Source organism: Macrobrachium rosenbergii, chromosome 23 (assembly GCF_040412425.1).
Source record: "Macrobrachium rosenbergii isolate ZJJX-2024 chromosome 23, ASM4041242v1, whole genome shotgun sequence".
NCBI lineage: Eukaryota > Metazoa > Arthropoda > Malacostraca > Decapoda > Palaemonidae > Macrobrachium > Macrobrachium rosenbergii.
Genome location: NC_089763.1, coordinates 51,595,304 through 51,620,179, shown reverse-complemented (window position 1 = coordinate 51,620,179; position 24,876 = coordinate 51,595,304). Strand labels below are relative to the sequence as shown.

At 43.8% G+C, this 24,876-nt stretch overlaps 1 protein-coding gene across 2 annotated transcripts in view; it reads right to left on the bottom strand.

Annotated features, from left to right (window-relative positions):
- The window catches only part of LOC136851628 (divergent protein kinase domain 2A-like), a 178,835-nt gene that overhangs the window by 67,343 nt on the left and 86,616 nt on the right, over positions 1-24,876 (bottom strand). The window lies entirely within an intron of this gene.

Sequence of the window (24,876 nt, the reverse complement as noted above, 5' to 3'; positions counted from 1 at the left end):
GTTGTGCACTTTCTGGACTTCTGTATGTGGACTGGTTTAAATTTATGGATTTGGCTATTAGTTCTCCCTCCCCTGGATCCAACGACATAACGGCACTGGCAACAACAACTGGCATGAACAGTAAGACACCAGGGTGTTAGTAAATCTGGTGGATTTGATTCAAATAATAGGGACCTTTATTGCACTAACGTAGGCTTGTCATTAGATTATGAATTTTTATACAGTGTAGTAAAACAATTTGGCAAAGTGGAGAGAATTAAATTAATTCTAGAACAAGATAAGCAATCATTTTCTGCCTTTGTTAAATTTTCCTCTCCCTTGGAAGCTAGTGGGACACAACAAAGACTTCATGGCCACATTCTAAACAACTTGGTTCTCAGCACGAAAGTGTTTTCAGTGAAAATCTTAAATGATGAGTCATTTGATTTTATTCCTAAGACTGAAGGACATGGACCAGACCCATGTATCAGAGCTCTTCCTCCCCCTTTATGGCATGTTGCTATCTTACAAGGAGGGAGGGAAAAATTTAATAAAAGCCACTGAATGTATTGACAGCAAGGTTGGTTCCATTCTCATTGGAAATTTAAAACGTTATGGAAAGAACCTTCTAATAAAAGCTGGTAATGAGACTCAAGCAATTCCGCTATCTAATTTTAAACCTCCTGAAAATGGAAATATTGAATGTATTTCATCTCACAGATTCTTTAACACACTGAAAGGGGTCGTTTACTCAAAAGACTTGTATGTTTTCAAAGAGGAGGAGATTCTCCATCGATGTCCTCCTTGTGTATCTCATGTAAAGAAACTGGGTGGGGATGCAGCTATCCTTTTAACACTCTCCACCAATTACCTACCTGATACCATCATTGTTGGCCATGAGAGGATGCAGGTTAAAAAATAAAAAGAAGTTCCAAACAGTGTCGCAAATGCTTTGAATATGGCCACATTCAAAACTCTTGCGATAACAATAAAGGATGTCCTGTGTGCTCTGCAGAGCATGATAATTTTGATGGGTGCGAAGTAGCCCAATACTGTTTCTTATGTAAGGGTGATCACTCTCCAAATTCTAGGGCTTGCCTGAGATATAGATTTGAACAAGGAGTGTTGGCAGTGGCTGATAACAAACATGTCAACATTAGCAAAGCAAAGCACATGGTAATGGGGGCAAACAAAAGTGCCAACTCTACCTACGCTTCTGTAATAAAACTTATAAAAAATTCTAGCAATGTAAGGCCACCAACAACTGCATCTGATAGTAGATACCACAACCCTGCTATTCCTCGGACTGTAAATAATAATGAAAATCTCCAAACTGGTCAGAAAATTTTGTTGGCAAGTGCTTTGGAGTCCAATATCAAAGATTGTACTTCAAAAGCACAGAAAATTATCTTCCATAGTGGATACAATTGCCACCTCTACGATAGCTGCCGATTCATCTCCAAAAATAAGTGTGCCAAAATTAACTAATAATTCAGGAAGACATTCTAAAAATACTTAAAACAAAAATAAGCTAAAGGAACCACCCCAATTAGATAGAACTAGCTCAGAGCCATCAATTGTCACAGCAGCCACAAACAAAAATAATACCAAGGGACAATTACAGCTACCAAAGAAGCGCACGAGAAATACTTCGCCAAATAATGATAGCTTCACAATAAATACTTCAAATGGGTTCAGTGTTTTGAAAAAGATCTCTCCTCCTAGGAAGGTGGTTCCAAAAGTAGGTTCAAAACAAAAACATCTGAGTTCAATTCAGTCTTGCCGCCCTAAGACAAATAAGATTAATGGTGCACAGAATCACAGCAGAAATTTTGAACATCAGGATCATAATAAAAAATATGAAGATCAACCAAAGATCCTGAACTCCAATTCAGATGAAAAGGGATTAAATAAACAATCTCTTATGAATTTCCCACTCTACCCTAGGAACAGTACTTCCCCTCCAAAGAATGGAAAGTAGCACATTTTACCACCTTAGCATTCATGCTCGATATCCTTCAGTGGAAGTGTAAAGGTCTCAGAGCCCGTATAGAAGACCTTAAAGTTCTAATGCAAGAATTCAATCCAGGATTAATGTCTACAGGAAACAATGTTAGGCAACTCTCCTTATAATCCTGGACTAAATTATTCAATATTTAAATCATATCGCCCAAACAGGTGATCATGCCCATGGAGGTACTGCTATTATTAATAAATCTCTACAGCACTCAACAATACAACTAAATACAACTCTACAAGCTGTTGCTATTCCAGTCATTTTGGAAAAGAGGATAACAATCTGCTCCTTATACCTTCCACCAAACCTTGCTTTTAACATTGGAGATATTCAGTCCTTAATTAACCAACTTCCAGCTCCTTTACTTCTCCTAGGTGATTGTAATGCCCACAACCCCCTTTGGGAAAGTCGGTTTGTTGACAGTTAAGGGATTCATGATAATCATTTCTCTGCACTGGACCTTAGTATTTCTTCAACAAGTATCCACCTTGATTTTAATTAGTCTGTTAATGAAGATTTAAATGAAAGTGATCATTACCTGATCCATTTGAAATATGCTGTAAATGCTCCATCTGAAGTTTTCGATTTATGGTGAATTTTTTAAAAAACTTTTTCCTTACGTCCGCACCAGAAATTCTTTTGTCACGTTGTCGTAATGTTTGCACCGTTTTATATTAGTCGTTACATAAAGTTTTATATATGGAAATGTGCGCAATTTCATGTAGAATACAACAGAAAATAACTGATGGTTGTAGCTTTTATCAGTTTTGAAATATTTTCATATAAATCACGATAACTGCCAAAATTTCAACCTTCGGTCAACTTTAACTCGACCGAAATGGTAAAAAAATGCAATTATAAGCTAAAACTCTTACATTCTAGTAATATTCAATCATGTACCTTCATTTCGCCAAGAAAATAATATAAATAGCCTAATGTAGACTAAGTAATAACAAGGAACCCAGCCTTGGGGGGGACCTGGACGGGGCATCACCCTAAAATAGGCTGTCAGGCCAACAATTATGTAAAACTCGAAAACAAGGGAGGGGGCCACCGCAGGAAACCCGCCAGGAGGAGAACCATGGGGCAATGAATAACATATAACGACAAGGAGACAACCCCAACAGAAAAGGACTGATGGGGTCGCCTCGTGGTCGACATGGCTGGCGGAGGACGCCGTGGCGTCATAATAAGTTCTCATAATTGTGAAAAAACGAGACAATTACAGCCAATTATGGAACAAAACCCCACAATAAGATGGTACTTAACTTGGAGATGGTAAAGCTGCTCGATGACATGGTTAAGGATGAAAAAATCCAAAAAATGGCACAAGCACACAAACAAATGAGTGGTAGCACACGTGCTAGAAAATGGAATGAGGTAGGTGGCGCTGGTGTCGCCGAGCTGGCGGGCGTTTGTGTGCGGGGGCTGTAACGGCTCACCGCTCTCTTCTGGGGGTTTTAACAGGGAGATATCTTTCGAGTAAGACTCCGTGGTAGTGATCCTTCACTCACCCTTCGTTATACCGACGTCTTCCTTGGAGAAGACGCTGATCTGGGGGTAGTAACTGCCCAGCTTTCCTGAAAGCTCTTTTTCTCTGGTATATCTAGCATTTTATACCTAGAAATTCGTGCTACAATGGAATTTCACCGGGTGACACGGGCCTTCTCAGAAATAGATTTTTCCTTTGTCAAAATCCCTTTATAAGCAAAAACTCTTACATTCTAGTAATATTCAATCATGTACCTTCATTTTGCAACAAACTGGAAGTCTCTAGCACAATATTTCAATTTATGGTGAATTTCTGAAAAAAACTTTTTCCCTTACGTCAGCTTGCGGTAACTCGGCCAACATCTCAGAAATTCTTTCATTCACGTTGTCGTAATGTTTGCATCGTTTATATTAGTCGTTACATAAACTTTTATATATGAAAATGTGCGCAATTTCATGTAGAATACAACAGAAAATAGCTGATGGTTGTAGCTTTTATCAGTTTTGAAATAAATTAGCCCTGGTTACCTACCAGCCCGAACTATATCCCCAACTCATTACCCACTAAGTGGGTAATTAACTGTCAGCGTTACCAACGCTTACAGGAAAATCCTAACAAATGAGTTACCTAGCGCACCGTTGGCAACGCTGCTGCAAGTCCCGGCTGTGTATGGCCGAGAACCCAATTGCGTTATTCATTAATCATATTGAAGTGGGGAGGAGGGTGGGAATCATTCAGGTGTTCAGGTAAGTATTACAATATTAGTTTTATTATGAAAACTTCATATTGCAATACACTCCTGAACACCTGAATTAGCCCGATTAACAAAATTTAGTGGAGGTGGGTTCAATTAAGTCAGACCGACCTACCAACAAGTAAAGCAGGTAACTCATTATCGTCTATTCTGCATAAAAACAACAACAAACCTCACCTGGTAGTCTACTTAACAGGTGGGGATGCCTGAAAGGAGAGAGTACCCTTAACGTCAGTCTCGAGTCATGGTACTGTCTGGGTCGAGCTACTTCCCATGTGGTATTCAAGGAAAACCTCCAACGGAAGAAGGGAACTAACTCCCATGTGGCTAATCAAAGCCTCGCATGTAGCGGAGCCTGGCGAACCTCCCATGTGGCTATTGGTAGCCTCTCATGTATGGAGGGGAACGACGAGTCTCCCATGTGGCTATTGTAGCCTCTCATGTACGGAGGATAAGTTGAATGTGCAGTCAGAGCTTCGAATCATTGCCGTCCGTTGCTGTCGATGCTGTGCCGAGAGGTTGAATAAATCTAGCTGAAAACCACCTGATATATACCTATCCTCCTCAGTTTCGTAAAAGAATTCCGATTCACTGACAAAACTACTCCCTATCTTATGCTGTCTAACCTTGCCCCTACTCTCCCCACCCCACCTTTCATCTACCCTTTACTAAAGAATTGAATTGGCCGCCACAAAAGGACCCAGCGAGTAACCCTTATCCGACGAGAATTGAATGTCCTTAAGGTAGAAGGAAGTGAAAACTGATACTGATTTCCAAGTAGCTGCTTCTAAGATTGCCGACACCGAGAAATTCTTGAGAAATGCCGACGATGTCGCTACCCCTCTAATACTATGAGCTCTTGGGCGTTCAGAGGAGTTCGATGGTTCCGAAAGAGACGAAGAATTAGCCGACGCTTGTTGTATTACCTCTCTTAAGAAAAAACTAATAGCATTCTTCGAGATCGAGTGTGAAGGACGTCTGGGAGAAACGAATAACGTTCTCGGGTGAGGCAACATCTTTTCTGTGCGTGATAAATAAGCCTTCAGCGCCCTGACCGGACATAATAGCATTTCTGAAGCGTCACCTCCCACGAAATCTTCTAAAGACGTTACTCTAAACGCTCTGGGTAAAGGATTCGATTCCGATTCCGATTTAGCTACGAATTCCGGCAAATATGACAGAAAAATATCTTTCCCTGAGAAAGATACAGTTCTTGAGACAGCTCGAATCTCTCCTACTCTTCTAGCTGTGGCCAGAGCAACTAGAAATAATACCTTCTTCGTTAACTGTCTTAATGACAGTGTTTTAATGGCTCGATTATTCTGACGACCTAAGGAAGGACGAGAAAAATATCTTTCCCTGAAGTAAATACAGTTAGCACCGCAACTAGAAATAAATCCCACGATGGTGCCCGAAGGGAAGAACTGGAACTGGCGTTCTATCTTAAAAGACCTTAAGAGATCGTGAAGTATTCTACTGGTCGCCAATTCTGGGAGATGGAAACGGAACGTACTACTAAGCATTGATCTGTAACGGCGATCGTAGAGTACGAAAATTTCTTTTCTTTCCTCAGAAAAAGAAGAAAGTCCGCTATTTTCGCTACCGTTGGTAGAGAAATACGATGACCTTGGTTCCGGCACCAACTGCGATAAACTGCCCACTTGGCCTGATATAGTTTTCTGGATGATCTTCTCAGACAGAAAGACAGTTGGCGAGCCACTGCCTTAGAGAGTCCGGCATGACGTGCTGCTCGCTGGATAGTCTCCACGCAGCTAGCTTCAGCACGCGGAGGTTCCGTGGAAGTGATGGAAGTGCGGCTGTCTGAGAAGATCTTTCCTCTCTGGCAGGAAAACCGGAACATCTATTAGTAAATCGAGAAGGTCCGGGAACCAAGGTCTTTGAGGCCAAAAGGGCAAATCAACGTCATCTCGGTGTTGCAGGAGATCCTGAGTTTCATTAACACTTGTTGAATCATTCGAACGGAGGGAATGCATACGTCTGCATGTCGTTCCAAGAATGCAACATGGCGTCCGTCCCGAACGACATGGGATCTTCTACTGGGGAGAAGTATACTGGGAGGCGAAAGTTTAGTCTCGTAGCGAACAGGTCTATGGTTGCTGGCCATTTCTTCAATAGAAGTTGAACTTCCTCCTGCACTAACGTCCATTCCCCCCCTAGAACCTCTTGCGATCGGCTTAGGGCGTCCGCCAAAACGTTGAGTTTCCCCGACACGAATTGAGGAACGAGAGTAGTCCTGTGGCACTCGCACCAGCGGAGAATTCTCTGGGCGACTTGATTCAAAGTTTGTGATTTTGTCCCCCCCTCCTTCTTGAGGTATGACACAGCAGTTACGTTGTCGCAAAAGAGCGCTACCGTCCTGTTGCTTAACTGATCTGCGAAGCAACTTAGAGCCTCTTCTACTGCTCGTAGTTCTCTGTGGTTGATGGACTCCCTCCGATCCAGATTCGTCCAAAGGCCTCTGGCCTGACATTCCTCCAGGGTTGCTCCCCAACCCTGATCCGAGGCATCTGTGTACAGATGGAAATCTGGAATGGGGGAGTCCAATCTTACGCCGATGGTCAGATGATATTCTTCTGACCACCACCGAAGATCCTTCAGGCAAGAATCGTCCCAGACTATGAACGCGTTCTCTTCCCGAAAGTCCCAGCGATTCCTGAGACATGCCTGAAGAGAACGCATCCGGAGACGAGACCCTGGAATTAGAGAGAGAGGAGGCCATCCTGCCCAGCAAGCTCTTCCATAGGCTTACAGGTTGCGCTCTGTTCGATCTGAATGTTTCTAGTTGGCTCAGCATTGCCAAAACTCGTTCCTCCGTCGGGAAAGCCCTCAAACGACGCGCGTCTGAATCGTTATCCCTAAGTACGTTTTTGTCTGAGCTGGAATCAAAGAGCTCTTTTCTAAGTTGATGCGTATTCCCAACTTTTGACACAAATTCAGTAAGAAGTCCTCGCCTGCAAAACTTCCTCTACTGACGAAGCCTGAACTAACCAATCGTCGAGGTATCGCCTCATCCTGAAACCCCGACGATGCATTATCTCTGAAATAGGAGACATCACCCTCGTAAAGACTTGAGGTGCTGTGGTCAGACCGAAGCAGAGGACTCTGAACTGAAATGTTCCAGTTGGACCCGAGAATCGAAGGAACTTCCGAGATTCCGGATGGACCGAACTTGGAGATAAGCGTCCTTGAGGTCCACTGAAATCATCCAGTCGTCTCTCCGGACCGACCGCAGCACCGACTGAGAAGTTTCCATATGAAACTTGGGAGATGATGAACCGGTGAGACTCGAGAGATCTATGATGGGTCTCCAAGATCCTCCCGACTTTGGAGCCACAAAAATCCGACTGTAAAAACCTGGGGAAGAAGGAGCGGGTTCTAATGCCCCTTTTTCCCAGAGGGCTCGGACTTCTGCTGCTAACGCTATTCCCCTGATGGAGGAAGGGGAATAACTGGGAAGATGAACCGGTGAGCTGGATAGAGGAGGCAGGGAATGAAAAGGGACTCTGTACCCCTTCCTTAACACCTCCACTACCCAACTCTCCGCCATACTCCTTCCAGGTTTCCCAGAATGGAGCTAGGCAACCTCCTACCGGTGCAGACGAGGGAAGTGTCTCCTATTTCCGAAAACCCTTCTTAAGGACAGAAGGTTTCGGATCTGAAGCAGAAGCTGAAGTCTTGGATGAGAAACGGACTTTCTTAGGGGACCTGGTTGGTGATTTGGAACGGGTCCGCTTGGCTGGTGATGTCATCCTGGAACCTCTCGGAGATCTAGAGGACTGTGCTGCCACTCGAATCATGGCTTGCTGTGACTCGACAGCTGAAGAAGAGGAAACGAAATTTACCATCGAAGCTACATCTTCCTCCCTGAAAAGACTGTTGCTGAGCGCCAAAGGTGCTCTCAACAGAGCCCTTTTGTGAATATCTGGATAATGCGGAGGTAGATGGTTCAGAAAGAAATCCCTCCTTTTCTTACCGAAGAAGGTCGTACAACCGGCCGATATATTTGCCTGATAAGCCAGTCCCATTGACACCGAAGTGATGAGATTGTCGAACAAAACCGGGTCCGAGGGAGAATAACCGTCCTGTTTAAGGAACCCCATTAAACCAGATAACATCCACATCGAATGGGATAGAGCCTCCGACTGAGAACGAAAAGTGTCTTCCAAAATACCCGCTTCTCTCGCCGTGACAGAAACCAAACGATTCGAAGAAGGGACCCTAGATAGAAGAGCTTCCACTGATTCATTAAGAGGTACCCTAACACCCGCAGAAGGGTTACCCGCAACCTTGTAAAAACCCTTACGAGAAGGAAGTAAGGAGGAATCCTGCCTACCCGACCCAATTAATGCCGCTAACCTACCGTCCGCCTCCCTCAATGCCTGCTCGACACGGCCAAACCAAACTAGATTCTTTGGTGCATGAGCCACCACTGGTTTTTGTCGCAAACAGTGACTCAAACATTGCCTGATTAGGTTGAAAAGGTTCTTCGGAGCCTTGGACTGTGGGTAAAGAGCATGAATGAAGTCCACCATCCGCTTGTATTCGCTCGTTCGCTGAAGGAGAACAGGCTTCCGTACCGGATCCTCTTCCTCGCAAGAGAAATCCTTATCAGAAAGATCCGACCGAGTCGAGACAGGAACAGAGACAGGCTGACCCCTAGAAAACGCTGGATCAGTTAACCAGAACACGAAATACCTGAGTGCGCAAGACGAACACCTGGGGAATCAACCGCAATGTTGTGGGCAGCCGAGAAGGGTTGCGCAAAACCCGCACTCTCCAACAACGGTGGAGCTACGCTGAGCCAGACACACCTGGGCGAACCACGCCCCCTCAGAAAACGGAGAAGCCGCAATACTCGCCAACCCCGAACTAGGCTGAATAACAGAAGCATGCTGATGAGGAATCGCAGCAGCAGACACTCCGCTATTTTGGGCGGAAGAAGAACAAGGTGGGAAAAACTCATGTTGACCCGCAACCGAACCCGAACCTACAAAAACCGTCCTAACCGGAGGAACAGAGACACCTGTTGGAAAGGTAGAGAAGGAAGGTACAGTAGGAGGGAAGAGAGAAGAAGCCACACTCGGGGAAACCACCGGAGACCCTGCCGATGACGTCATACATGTAGGGAACGCACCAGACGGACCGGAGCTCACAGGAGTTTCGCATGGGAAACTGCGAGGTGCCGAACCCGAAGCGATTGTGGATGATAGGTTACCCGAAAACCTAGCTACTGGAGTGATTGTTGAGACTACCGGGGCCGAAACATTGAACACGGGAACAGTCGCACTACCAGATGCCGCAGCAACAGGCTCCGGAGGATGAGAAGTCATATGATTTGTGGAAGATTGTCCCGAAGGCAAGTCCGTTAATGGTAGAGAGCTCGGATGAGCGAGAGAAGAAACCGAAAGTCTCCCCGAAGAATGACCCGAAATGGAAGGTTGAGAAAAAGCCAAGAAGAAGATTTTGAAACCATAGGAGAAGAGATGTCCGTGGATACAGAAGAGGCCATAGATTTTAAGGAAAGAAAATAGACCGATTCTGTTCCCCTGATAATCCTGTAAAGCATCATTTGTAAATTCAGGTAGATTTTTCAAAACATGCTCAAAAATGTTGGAAAACCCAATATTAAAACAATTTCTAACCAAAGATCTGTAGCCTTTAGAGAGTCCCAACAGATCAGCATTATACTCTGCAATGTTCAGCAATTGATCAATTGAATTGGACTCTGAAAGGGACGAAGGTTTGTCCCGAGGGGGAAGAAGAAACTTAGAAGAAGAAGAGAAAGGGATACTTTCCAACCTATCCACACTAGAAGAGCTAGGAACCAAAATTGAATCATCCTCTACCGATTTCGCAACCTTTTGTTGCAGAGAGCCTACTGCGGGAAAAAGAACCGCTGTTGGATCCAACAATGGAGCCGCAACCTTAATGACACCTGACTCTGACTGCACCTTCAACTTATCTTCCTGATTCTTTACTACCGTCCTATCTCTAACTGTCTGCGTCAATCCTAAATTAGATTTTACCTTAGGACTTACGTTACCAGGGTGAAAGGGGAAATCTGCTGCTGACACTGCCTGCTCCGCGCCGGGGGCCGGTAGATCCTACCTTTGAGGTTTGCGGTTCTCCATGACCCCAGCACCCGTTAGGGCTGGTTCTGGAACAGGCAGGGAGCTGAAAAGAGCGATTAGGTTCTGTGTCCCTATTAACTTTTTCCTGATCCTTTATCTCTGTTAGTTTTGACATGAAACTTGAAAACAAACTAGACATGCTGGCTGACAATTTGTCTTCTAATTTCCTAAATAATTCTGACTCTAAAGCCTCTTTGTCAAAACCCTGAGTTTCTACCGCTGAATCCTTACGTTTACTCTTAGAAGCTAATGATTTCCTATACTTGAGATAATCCTCCATCTGTGTTGTCGACCATGACCTACACTCGTCACATCGCAATGTGACGCTACATTGTACCTTCCTGCAATTTATGCACAACGAATGTCTGTCGTTTTTAAGGGTACTCATCCTTTTCTTGCAGGCGGTGCACGAACGATGGGCTGCAGTTTCTCCAGCGGTAGCGATCTCCGTCGTCACGGCAGAAGCAGAAGTGGAAGCCGAGGAGTTGTCCAAGGGTGGTGTCTTATCCATTTTATCCATTTCAAAATCCAAGCCAGGCCAAGTCAAAACGGGAGAGAAAGAAAATCCAGAGAAAGAACAATCCAGGGGGGCGATCAAAACCAGTCAAGTCGTTATCCAATCCAAAAACGAAAAATAAGGGGGTCGGGCTTATAACCAAAAATTTGCCTGATGTAGGACAAGTCCTAGCAGCACGGCGAACAAAAAGCAATTGGGGTTCTCGGCCATACACAGCCGGGACTTGCAGCAGCGTTGCCAACGGTACGCTAGGTAACTCATTTGTTAGGATTTTCCTGTAAGCGTTGGTAACGCTGACAGTTAATTACCCACTTAGTGGGTAATGAGTTGGGGATATAGTTCGGGCTGGTAGGTAACCAGGGCTAATTCAGGTGTTCAGGGAGTGTATTGCAATAAACATTTTTTTACGTCCTTCCACAATATTAATTCATGCATCATTTTGTGATAATATTTTCTCTGTGTTGCTTTGATCGTTTTACAATTTGTTATATACCAAAATCATCGCAATTTAGTGTACAATACAAAGAAAAAAAAAATACCCGTTAGCTTTAACCATTTTGCTCACAGTGCGATTTGTATAAAATTATATATGAAATTTTTTTTTTGCGGTCATATATTTCAATATTTATATATGATAATGATTTTTTTTTCATTTCTGATGGTTGCATCCTAAACTTCAGGCAATGACAAAAAAAGGAGCCAAAATGAACTCTTAATCTTAAAAACTAAGAGTGCTGTGATTTTTGAAAAACTTTTTCCGCTGAGCGCAAACTCCCAACGCCGGCATACGGGAGACGTTTTTGTAAATGGAGGCTCGGCGTTTAAGGGTTAATCTACAAACGTGCTTTAGCCAAGCAGCAGCACTTTTACAAGAAAGCCAAAAGAGAATGTTGGCTTTACTATATTTATGGAATAAACTCCAAGACCCCACAAGGAGTGGTGTGGCACAAAATAAGGAAACTGAGTGGAAAATTTGTTGTGTCACCATTACCCTCATTAAAAATAAATGACACTCTAATCACAGAGCCCTCTGAAGTTGCCAATGAGCTAGGAAAACATTTTTCTAAAGTTTCCAGCCCTAATAATTATTCTCCAGAATTTCATAAAATTAGGAATTCTGAAATGACTATGAAATTTGATTCGGGAAAATCTGAACCATACAAACTACAAATTTTCCCTAAGAGAATTTTATGAGGTGCTCTCCACACATATATGAAATGCTGAAACACCTCCCAGATGATGCCAAAAAATATTTATTCAAGATTATAAACAAAATATGGGAAACAGGAATTCTACCCAAGGACTGGAAAAATCCAAAATTGTTCCTATTAAAAAGCCTAATAAAGATGCTTCCCAAGCCACCAGCTATAGACCAATAGCTCTTACCAGCTGTGTGTGTAAGCTGATGGAGAAAATGATAAATACTAGACTAGTTTGGCACCTGAAAACCAAAGGATTAATATTGACATTTCAATCTGGTTTCAGGAAAAACCGCTCCACCCTTAATCCTTTGCTGAGGCTGACCAACCATATCCAGCAAGGGTTTGCCAAACAATGTCAGACGATCGGCATATTTTTTGACTTAGAAAAAGCATATGACACTACCTGGAGAATTGGCATCATGAAACAATTGCACAAGATGGGCATATGTGGGAGAATGATCAGGTTTACAGTATATATCCCTTTTTAACAGGCAGATTTTTTAAGGTAAGAGTGAGAAACTCCCTCTCCCAACCTTTTATGCAGGAGGAAGGAGTTCCCCAATGAAACGTTTTTAGTGTAACACTCTTTTTAGTGGCAATAAATAGTGGTTGAAAAAACCTCGCCCCGTTAAATGCTTGCTTTTTGTCGATGACCTTGCAATATACTGCAAAGGATATGATTCCTTGTCTGTATGTAAACATTTGCAAAGGTCTATTAATTCTATTACTAAGTGGGCTGATGAGAATGGTTTTACATTCTGCTCTTCCAAAACAACGGCATTAAGATTTACCAGGTGCCGGCATGTGGAAGAGGTTCCCACACTTAGTCTAAAAGGGTCTATCCTTCCTTATGAAAATGAAGTAAAACTTCTGGGGATGACTATAGACCATAAATTAACATGGGCCAGCCACATAAATGCACTAAAGATTAATGTTAAACAGTCTGAATATTTTAAAGGTTGTTTCTGGATTTAGTTGGGGGCCTGATAAGAAATCCCTTCTGAGGCTATATGAATCTGTGTTGATTTAAGCTAAACTATGGCTGTCAAATTTATTCCTCAGCTTGTAAAACCAAGGTAAAGGAACTGGATGTTGTACAAAACATGAGGTTGAGAATATGCTCAGGGGCTTTTAGAACTTCGCCTGTTGAAAGCATATACAGGCAGTCCCCGGTTTTACGACGGTTATGGCGAGGTTCGACGCTTTTCAAATATATTCATCAGAAATTATTTCCGCTTGACGCATGTTCCGGGTTAAGCTAAAGCCGAACTGGAAGAAATTTGGCCCCAAAACGGCAGAATAATCATAATTTGAAGGGTAAAACTCAATAATAATGCAGTTTACGTCGTTTTCAATGCACCCAGAGCATTAAAAGTAAGGTTTTCTTATGATTTTTGACGATTTTCGCATTTACGACGATTTTTGGGTTACGACACGCAAGAAGAACTCATTTCAGAAACGGGACCGCCTGTATGTTGATACAGATCATTTTCCCCTTGATTTAAGAAGGCAAGAGTTAGGGTTGCGATGTGTGGCTAGAATGAAAAGTGCTCCCAAAAATCCCTCCTTTCAAGTACTAAAGGAAACAGACTCAAAGTTTTTCTTGTACAAGAGCTTCTAAACCATTCCAGATTCGACTGAATGAGATGTTAGGAATAATCATCTTTAATCCCAGAAAGTCCTGGAAGTAGAATATCCTGTATATCCTCCATGGCTTATTCCAGAAGCATTAGTATGTAAGAAATTTCTTAACAAAAAGGACTGCACTGAAGAAGAGATTAGGGGAAAATTCTTAGAGCACGACATTACCCATGCTAATTATACAAAGATCTATACACATGGATCTAAGTCAGATAGTGGTGTTGGTTAAGCTGTTACCCTTGGTGATAGTGTGTACACAGCTAAATTACCTGACTCTGCATCAATATTTACTGCCGAATTAACAGCCGTAGTCTCTGCCCTTGATTTAGTTTTTCAAAGTAGTGACACTAATTTTGTCATATACTCAGAATCTTAAAGCACTTTAGAAGCTATTGAAAAATTTATTAGCTTTCATCCATAATTAAAAAAGTTCAGGAGTGGCTTTTTCGTATCTATTGTCAGCGTAAATCAGTCTTTCTGTTGGGTCCCTTCTCACGTGGGGATTCGTGGAAACGAGATGGCAGACAAGGAAGCAAAAGCTGCTAGTATTTTATCAGAAACTAGTTTAAGAAAAGTGCCTCATACAGACCTAAAATGTCCTATTAGATCTTATGCTTAAGTAAATGGCAAGAAAGGTGGACTTATCCTCTTCTTGCCAATAATAAAAAAATATAGAAATATTAGAGATGATATACTGCCGTGGTCTTCGTCATTCCAGCTTGACAAACGAACAGAGGATATTTTAACCAGATTAAGGATTGGGCACACTCGTTTAACCCATCAGTTTATTTTAGAAGGAAGCAGCCCTCCAGAGTGTGCTTACTGTGATGAGACACTAACAGTGGAGCACATTCTGGTGGTCTGCCCAAGATATTTTAACCAAAGGGAAAGATATTTCCGGGGTAAATCCCTCTCTGATATTTTGGGAGATAAAGCAGATATTCCTGCTATCATCTCTTTTTTTTTAGTGTATAAAAATTTTTAACACTAATTTTTTTCCTAATATATTTATTACTGTATATCACACAGAATTTTAATGATATTAAATTTTTTTATTATGTCTACATCACATCATTCATTAAACTTCATATCCTTATTTATTGGTCACATCACTTCATTTTATTTATTAACCCCTTCGCCACCGTCCTGTTGCATTGCCGCTAACGTTTGCATACCGCATGAGACCCCCGGTCGACAGCGAGTATATTAATCATCACTTGCTCCAACTAAATTTTATGTTAAGAATATAAAGGAAAAATATGAATATGTGAAAACATTGTGTATATATCAATGAATCTCTTTTACCACATTGGCAAAAAAAAAAAATAAGGATTTCAGGAAAAAAGAGGAATATTTAGTGGAAAAAGTAATTGTAGAAATAAAAACAGTTATAAAGTAGTAAAAATAGTAGTAAAGTAGTAGAAATAAAATAGCAGACAAAGTAGTAAAGTATTAGTAAAATAATAGTAGTAGCAATAGTAGTAATAGCAGTACGAGGCATTTTATTCACCCCCATTATCATCATCCGGCTATAAAAAAACATACATCTCATCATGAGTAACAGGCCTCCATAGAAGTCCATTCACCTTACGCTTTCCTGTTGAGCGAAAAAAGGATTTTGACAAAGGAAAAATCTATTTCTGGAGAGGGGCCCGTGTCACACGGTGAAAAAGTCCATTCAGCACTTATTTCTAGGTAATTCCGTTGCTAGATACCAGAGAAAGCTAAATGAAATGCTGGAGTTACTACCCCCAGAGCGAGCTCCACTAGATGGAGTCGTGTATGGAAAAGGGTGAACTACAAAAACACGGAACCTTATCCTATAGAGATTCCCAATGTCAAAAGTCCCAACGAGAGAGGTGCCGATACAAGCCCATGCACTACTCGCGGACTGTATACAAGGCAACACTAGTCGCATTCCATGTTAGCACCCACCCCACTAGAATGATGTTTACCATGGGAGGGAGAGAATGAAAAACAGGGGTGGGTCACCGGGTGACACGGGCCCCTCTCCAGAAATAGATTTTTCCTTTGTCAAAATCCTTTTTCTGGATCGGGGTCCCGTGTCACCCGGTGAAATAATAACAGAGAAATAAACATCATTCTTATGCTATTAAAGACTTAAATAGAGACGTTGAAAACTAGGAGAATTCTACCCTGAACATTAGTAAGGTCCTCTAAATTCATGTAATGAAAATAATGTAAGTGGTCACCGTCTAAGATCATGAGCTTAGAATAGAACCTGAATAGGCTTGTATTAAGAAAATACTTCCTGCCTAATAGCAGACCCAATGACAGTACCCCCTTTTTTAAAAGGGAGGATCTGACAAAATTGTGAGGTCCTGTCTAAAAAGCCTGTAAGGAGAAAACTGGGCACAGAAATAGACCTTGTAAAAGGGGGAGTACTTTCCAAGGTGACCACTGAAAATGAGGACCTTCAATTGTAGATAGAAAGTTAGGGTGAGGAACAGCAACACTACCCTGATGAGGGGAAACCAAAATGATTGGTTCCTGATTGGCCAGACAGGGCAGACAGTACAGGAAAACTAACACTAGAAGCTAAGCTGATTAAAAATTTTTGGGTCTTTCCCAACAAGGAAAGATAAGAACAAGATGATTGTTGGTTACCGAAGCTAACTCCGATACATTACTCAAAGACCAGGAAACCGAATGTGGACGGAGTACTGTTCTTAGACGAACACAGACCTTAGGGATGAAAGTTAAGAGCCTGTGAGTCTGGTTCCAACAAAACACTTTCCTCGAGGCCAATGCGGCCGCATCATTACTGTAGCTTTGAAAACTATGTGAAGAGTGCTAGTTACTTAACTGCAGAACCATACTGCAGTAGAGTAGGATCCCTTAACTGATTTCAGGAAAACAGTAATAACAGGACCAATATCAGTTTCCTCCTAAACTGTAAGATTCACAAAGACCACAAAGCCAGGACATCAGAGCTTGAGGGGCTGACGAGGCTGAGTTTATACCAGACGTGACAGCTTGATAGTTTGTGGCTGAATTGGGTTGCAAACAGACCTACTTCCAGGCCCAGGAAAAGGTCACAAGACTACCTGAATGACGCTCCGCCTAAGGACTATTCCGACACCAGGGGGGAGGCCCTGGATAGGGAAAAAGTAGTGACCTTTTGGACCCCTACGAGAAGGGTGGTAGACAGAGGCACTTGTGTCTGTTGGTTATGGAGAAGAATGAACCATAACCTGAATGAAGCAACTCGAGTCCAAAACCACTTGTTTACGCAGCGCACTATTGCTGTTTTGTTCAGAACCAGCCTAAAATGAAACCTCTTGGGGGGAAGAAGTTTCCCAAGGACAGGAAGACTGTCACCGCCCTCCAAAGCGTTGATATGGAACTGCCGGAACGTGAGCGACTAAGTTCCATGTACTTCATTGGGCCAAAAAATATCCACCTCACCCGCCCAGAGAGGTGACGGTGTGGAATACTGAGGCCGGAGGGGAAAGCTGGAGAGGAACTGGCTTCGGTAAGCACTTGATAGTTGTGCAAGGCCGGAGGCCACTATTCAAACAGGAGGAATCAGGGAGACACATCCCTGACTCCGCCATACCCCGGTCAAAAACTCCAGCTTTGACTTCAGAAGGAGAACCGTCACTGAAGCAAACTGGAGAGAACCCAAGACCTTTTCTTGGGCACGGCGAGAGGTATGCTTGAGTTGATGAAATGATAGGTCGCCCTTGCTATCTCTTTCCGCTTCCACTGGATTCACAACTACTGAAGGCTACCCTCCGGAATCAGTTGGGATTCCTTCCTGTTTACTTAGAAGCCCAAAGACTCTAGAAAACCGATTATAATGACCGGCACCCTCAGGCAATTCCCGACGCTGGGTGCCCAAATGAGCCAGGCAACTAGATATGCAGCTAGCATAGCCTTCTAATACCGGAGCTGTTGAACTACGGTATTGTTCAAACTGGCAAAGACTCTGGAGCTGCATTGAGGAGGGCATGAACCTGAAGGGGTACGCCTGCTCCCCGAGTCTGAATCCCAAGAAGGGATAGGACCTTTCTGCAACCAAGATGTGAAAGGAAGTGTCGAAAGGTCTATAGAGGTGGTTACGGCTCCACGGAGCAGTAGGATCCGAACCCACAAGACTGTAAGCAACCGAGACTTGCCGCATTGAATAAGGAAAACAAACGGGACACGCCCGGAAAAATTTTTCCAGTGGAAGGGAACTTCCTTGGCAGACTGAAAAAGCCTGACAGGCCATTCACAAAGACCCCAGAACTCTGGCCGGAGGCTGATTGAACCTGATTGGGGGAGGGGGACAACAGTCCAGCTCCACCCCGGGCCTTGATAACTATACTCTGGGTCCAGGGACTGAAGTTCCAGTGGCCCCGAAAATGGTACAGCCTCCCACCCACATGAGAAATACTACAGGGAGGAGGCTTGATTGCCTCCCCTGAAGCGTATGCCTTCCCAATTTCTCGGAGAGGAGTAGGATGCATCCCTGCTCCTATGATAACCCTGAGGGTCAGAGCCTCTGGCCAAATGTCTAGTGAAAATTCTTTCCTTAGGTTTTCGGGATGAAGCAAAGAAAACTCCGCGGAGGCACGTGGGGAGGCAGAGACACACGGGGGTGTTACAAGGGGCTGATGTGTTGGCTGAACCCGCACACATCGAGGTGGAGGCTGGGAGTGAGAGGCTGACGGCTGTCTAGGGGCAGAAACCTGAAGAGCCTGCACCACCGCCTGAGCAGGGGGGCTCTTGAACTACATGAACTTCTTGCCGGACTTGGGACAGGGCCCGGCAAGATCAGACCGTTTCTGCTCGTAGGGTAGACACCCATGAGAACGGAGGCTCTGAGTAACATTAGTAGCCCCAGACGGGCCGTAACAACGCCCACCTGGGGAAAAAATTAATTCTCCAGGTGAAACTGTTCATAAGATTTTTCGGCTCAAGGCGGAACGGGCAAGCCTGACTTACACCCTGTTTCAGCTTCCGGAAATTGACTCCGGAAGCTTAGGGAGCTGTACGCTGAATAAATTAGAAGCGTAGTCCGGGTTAGAAGATTCACTGTGAATGTATCTGTGATATCTGTCTCCGGAAATGCCTCAGCGATATATTTTCAAAACAAGCCTGTTGATAAGAGGGGCTACATTCGGAGCACAAGGGGTAGGAAACAGGGCTCTCAAAGAGAGCACGGTAAGACCCCACAGCTGGCGTGAACTTGGAATTCTCCGCCTGCCACTCCGTTAGAGTTCTCAACGGAGACGATGTGTCCAGCCCCTAGCGAAGATGAGGGCTCACTTATGGATCCTGCCAGACAGATGCCATGCTCGTTCTGACAGTCTGGCAAAACCCGGATAAGAGGATACCAGACGGAAGGGAAGAAATGCCCTTCCACCAACCTCCGTGTGCCCACACCCCCGACAGGAGGGTGCCTTCATGCTGGGAAGCATAAAGGGAAGGCGCCAAGGTTCCCCAGACTGGAGGGGAAAAGAGGTGGAGGTGTCCGGAACGATAGAATTCCGGAACGGAGCAGGATTTAACAGGTGATCCATTGACAATGAGTCTTGAGATTAATCTCTTGGGATTTAAGCTCCTGGGAAAGGAAGGCATGGACCATGAGGTAGATAGATAGTTTAATAGGTTGACAATGACCCTCAAATCGAGCTCCTTATAAGGAGACCCGTAAAAGAGTTTTCAACAAAGGAAGGAGGGGGTAACCGCCTTGCTTTGCTTGGGCCGTGTCCCTTTCCAGAAGACGAGGCCAAACTCGTAGACGGCACCGGATTAGAGATCCGAGACGTCCTGGGGCCCCGGAGCGGGTCTTCTTGGTTTAAAAAAGGTTTTTTTTTTTTTTTTTTTAACTGATTTCACCTTAGGGACGGTAGACCAGGAACCGTCGAAAAGGGATGAGAAGCTAACGAATCCCCTAAAGGAAAAGTTTGCCTCACCTAATTCCGAGCTAAGCGGAAAAGGTTTGTCTCAATCATTCCCGCACCTACTTATCGCCCGGGACGATGTTCACAGGTTCGAGAACGAGACAGAAGGCCGCAACGTCTTCAGAAAACTCTCCGTAAACAGTTAACTTGAAGCTAAGAGTTATGAGACTTGCGGCCGCCTCCAGGAGGGGGAAAATTAGGACCCCAGACACCGGAGGAACAACTATTAATAAGTCATATGAGACAGAGTTTGGCGAAGGAAAACCGATAGGTGTATATGAAACCTACCAATTTATCGAGAATCTCGCCCGAAACGGAGTTTGGCGGAGGAAATCGATAGGCGTATATGAAACCTACCGATCCACCGAGAATCTCGCCGGAGAGAGCCCAAACACCGAAAGATTAACTATTAATAAGCCACAAGAGGCGGAGAACCGATAGGTTTATATGAAACCTACCGATTTAACGAGAATCCCGCCTGGAGACGGAGTTTGGCGGAGGGAAAGAGCGTATATGTGAAACCTATTTATCGCCGAAAGAGCCACATGAGGCGGAGCTTGACGGAGGTAAAACCGACAGGTGTATATGAAACCTACGGATTCATCAGGTAGCCTGCTCGGGAGAGCATAGCGCATAACGCAAACTGCCGGGTGACAAACGACTAATAATAAGCCAAATGAGGCGGCGTTTGGCGGAGATAAACCGACTGGTGTAAATAAAACCTCACGGATTCATCAAGTAGCCTGCTCGGAGAGAGCATAGCGCATTTACAACCTTCTGAGCCAAGAATAAGTCACATGAGGCGGAGTTTGGCGGAGACGAAACCGACAGGTATATATAAAACCTACGGGTTCATCAAGAAGTCTGCTCGAGAGGAGAGCATAGCGTACTTCATAACCTTCCGTTCCAAACTATAAAATCTCCAAAACAGACTGCGCACCGGAATGGGAACTATAGACTCCGTGATCGCTGGTTTGTTGCAGGATAGCGGAGCATTCCTGCACTTGACAAAACCAGCTGAAAACGTATGAGAAAAGGGCATGCTGGAACGGATGCCGGAGCAGAGTACCGTAGCAGCGACTTAGCCTAGTCAGACCAGGAAAACCCCCGGAGAAAACCGGAGAGAAAACCGGGCTAACAGGACAAAACTCATAGACATAAAAACAGAGTCAACGGAACATTCAAGCGATCATGTTTGAACAATATGTGGAAGGTTATGAACTGTTCGAAGTGGGCGCACTCCGAGCCAAGAGAGGAAAAACCCGGAGGAGGATATCCTGAACGGCAAGTGATAGCGGTGGGGAATAAACGCCGACCGCTAAACACTAAAACCGCCGGAGCAGTAAGCAAGGAGAGCGCCCAACAAGATAACGAAACACCGAACAGGTAGTAGCAAAAAGGAGGGGTAACGCCGAAAGTAAATAAAACAGAAGACAGTTAGGTGGAAAGCTAACTGGCCTCGTATGAGATCCCAACAGTGAGGTGCGAACATGTAGGAAGCACCATGAAGGGAAACAGTCGATGTAAAAGGAAGGGGGAAGGATAGGCCAGGAGGTTGGTAACCCAAAGTAGCGACCAGGGGTGGGACAGCACTCCCCGGGCGCCCAGAGATTCTCATAGATCCCCTCGCTATGTAAGCTGTGTTGCACGACAAGAGCGAGAGAAAAGGAGAGGAAGGGCAAAAACCTCTACGGCCAGGAGAGCAAAGAAAGATAAAGGAGTGTGAACAGGAGTGGGGAGAGCACTCCTGGTCACCTCCAGGTCCAGGTGGAGTGCCAACTCAGACACACCGAAGGACAATCCATCAATGCAGAGGGAGGGGATTTAGGCTACAACATAAAATAAGGATAAATTGCTCTCAAGCCTTGGAAAGTTAACAAACTTTGAAAACAAACCAAGGGGAGAGAGAGAGCAAAGGATAAAAGGGAGAGAAGGGGACTCTCGAAACCACAAAATAATATATATATAGTCGGTAAAAGAAGTGTGAACAGGAGTGGGAGAGCACTCCCGGTCACCATTGGTAAGCAACCCAAAGAAAGATTGAACTAGGATAGGCTACGCAGGTAAACCCTCGCTATTCCAGCTTAACTTATTAGGAACATTAGCCTAAGTGAAAAGCCGAAACAGGGAGAGGGTGGACGTAGGCAATATATCCAAGTCAAAACCAAACAAAGGGAAGCACCAGACATAAAACACACATGTACAGAACGAGATCACAGACATGAAACTCATATGTACAGATCGAGATCGTCCCTCCCTTAACGATTTTTCCCCGAAGGGAAAAAGTGTTACAGCCAACCCCTAGGCTAACCTAACTGAGGCGATGTAAAGGAAGGAAGCCTAGGAGAGGGGTAAAGGCTAACTAATAACTCAAATAATTCATAATAAAACAAAAATTTTCTATAAGGTACATGTAGGAGGATAGGCAGGCCCAACACGACATGAACGTGACGGGACATGACAGACCTCCAGTAAATGAAAGTACCCCAAAATTAACAAAATTCAAAAGCATCCAAGCACAAGGTCAAAAATTAAATGTACCAATGAAAATCATGTTCCCATACGCTTAGAGAAGTGAGTCTAAAACAAGGCAAAATAAAGCCAAAATAAGAAGCGAATAGGCCCGAGGGGGAACCACGTAGCCTAAACAGCAAGACAGCACTTGACCAGGAAGGGAACACAAAATTCACAAAAATTATAAAAACAAAGTAAAAACCGTAACAGTACCAATGAAAATAAGATCCCCAAAGGCTAAGGGAAGTGAGGGACAAAAATAAAGCATAATGAGGCCATGATAATAAGCGAATGGGCTCGAGGGGGAAGCTCGTAGCCTAAACGCTCAACAGCACTTCTCGAAATGAAGCCACGATAAAAAGCGAATGGGCCCGGGGGTAGCTCGTAGCCTAAACGCTAAACATCACTCCCGTAATGAAGCCATGATAAAGGCGAATGGGCCCGAGGGGTAGCTCAGTAGCCTAAACGCTAAACATCACGTTAAAAATCACTCCGTAATGAAGCCATGATAAAAAGCGAATGGGCCCGAGGGGGTAGCTCAGAGCCTAAACGCTAAACAGCACTTCTCGTAGTAAATGGGTACAGAACAAACATAAAATTAATCAAACCCACTAAAGTTAGGGATCATTAATTGGTAAAACATCCCAAATAAAAAGGGATACAAATAAAAACACAAAACAAACATGCCGACCCAAGACCAAGGGAGGTCAAGAGACGGCGTGAGAGGAGATCGAGACGGGCGTTATAAATTCCATTTAATTATTAAACTAAAGGAAAATAAGAAGCCTCAATCGCCTAAAAAAACAATAAAACACTGGTACTCAAGTTTTTGAAGAAGAACCTTGCGAGGATGCCAAAAATCCAAAATAGAGCACAAAATAAGGATCACAACGAAATTACGTGTGAACGAAAAAACGCGTGCTAAAATGGAATGCGACTAGTGTTGCCTTGTATACAGTCCTTGAGTAGTGCTTGGGCTTGTATCGGCACCTCTCTCGTTGGGACTTTTGACATTGGGAATCTCTATAGGATAAGGTTCCGTGTTTTTGTAGTTCACCCTTTTCCATACACAACTCCATCTAGTGGAGCTCGCTCTGGGGTAGTAACTCCAGCATTTCATTTAGCTTTCTCTGGTATCTAGCAATGGAATTACCTACAAATAAGTGCTGAATGGACTTTTCACCGGGTGACACGGGACCCGATCCAGAAATACTCCTTTATTCATCCATTCACACAATCAAATTTACATCAGCACAAAATATAACAAAATGCATCATGTGGGCAGGTGAAATCTGGTGTGTGTCAGAGATCCCATTGTCACCCTGTGAAATCTTAGGTGGGTGTGATGTATTATATTCACAAAATGGATTTTATGAACAACCAACCTTCATCAACAAATAGGTTCAATGTCTTCCAAACACTCATTGTCACTGTTATCCTCTAAGAAACTATCACCACTATCACTATAATCATCATCTGATAGATCTGGCAGGTACTCAGACCCTGACTCTGAAACACTATCATCCGACATGATGCTGAAAAAAAAAAAAACTGCAATCAAAAGAAAAAAAACATTTAGAATTCAAATCCACATGGTTTACGCACAAAATTGTGATAATCCTTCTCAGATAATAGCCTGAGGCACACTGGCACCTGTTGGACAATACCCCTCCTAATATCCCCTTATGAAAATGATGTCACGACGTCCATCGGACACTCATTGGCTAGAATGAATAGTGGGTGGAGCTTCAGCACCTCTCTCATACACAATACTACGTCTGAAACCCGTCCAAGCTTGAGAAAACAGCTTTGCTTTTCGAGAGAGGGGTGAAAGACGTATAAGTGCACGTCGCGGTCTTTTATTACTGGATCGTAAAAGACATACATGTGTAAGTCCCAGTAGTGAAGGGGTTAATAATTTCCTTCATTAATTCATAAATTCATTTACCTTAACAAAATTGATTTTCTCCATTACGGCACTGAATGGCTTTCTTGGCCCCAGTGCCTGGGCTTTTGCCCTAAATATCATACATCCATCCATCCAATACTGAAAGTGTCAGACAATAAAAAATAGTAAATACGATCAACGATCTTGCTTTATTGTCTGTCCTCTTCTCCCCTTGCCAAGAGGCAGTGAACTTGCATTCCTTCATTGCCAATGAAAAGACTGGTGCTCAGTCAGAAAGCTAGACTGCACCCACGTCTGTCCAGCTTGTACACTGAATGGCAGTCTGATTCTCCATTTACCGGAGAGGAAGGAAATAAAGAGAGAGGGAAGAGAACTAGTTACACTTAACCCATCTCATATCACTGGATAACTAGACAAGGCACTACCTGTCCCAAAGGGAGCTGGGCTCACTAGCCACCCCATTGAGCAGCCACTACTGATCTATGGAAAAAGTGTCCAAGGCTAGTGGGCAACATTCCACAGATAAAACAACCTTTCAAGCCTTAATGCGACACCCCAAAAAAGTCAGAGAGTGCTTCCAATAGTGTCCACATAAGTGTTTAGCTAATGCAGTGAACATTGTTCTAGAAGACACTGGAAACTCTTTAACAGGTGGAGCCTAGGATAAAATTCAGCCATGGCTGTCCTGAGATTTTTCTCGTAGGGGTCCCAAACTGCTAGGTGGCCATGTCCAATGGGAGCTTTTTCCACTCATAAGGGATGACAAATGTTGCTCATTCCTTTG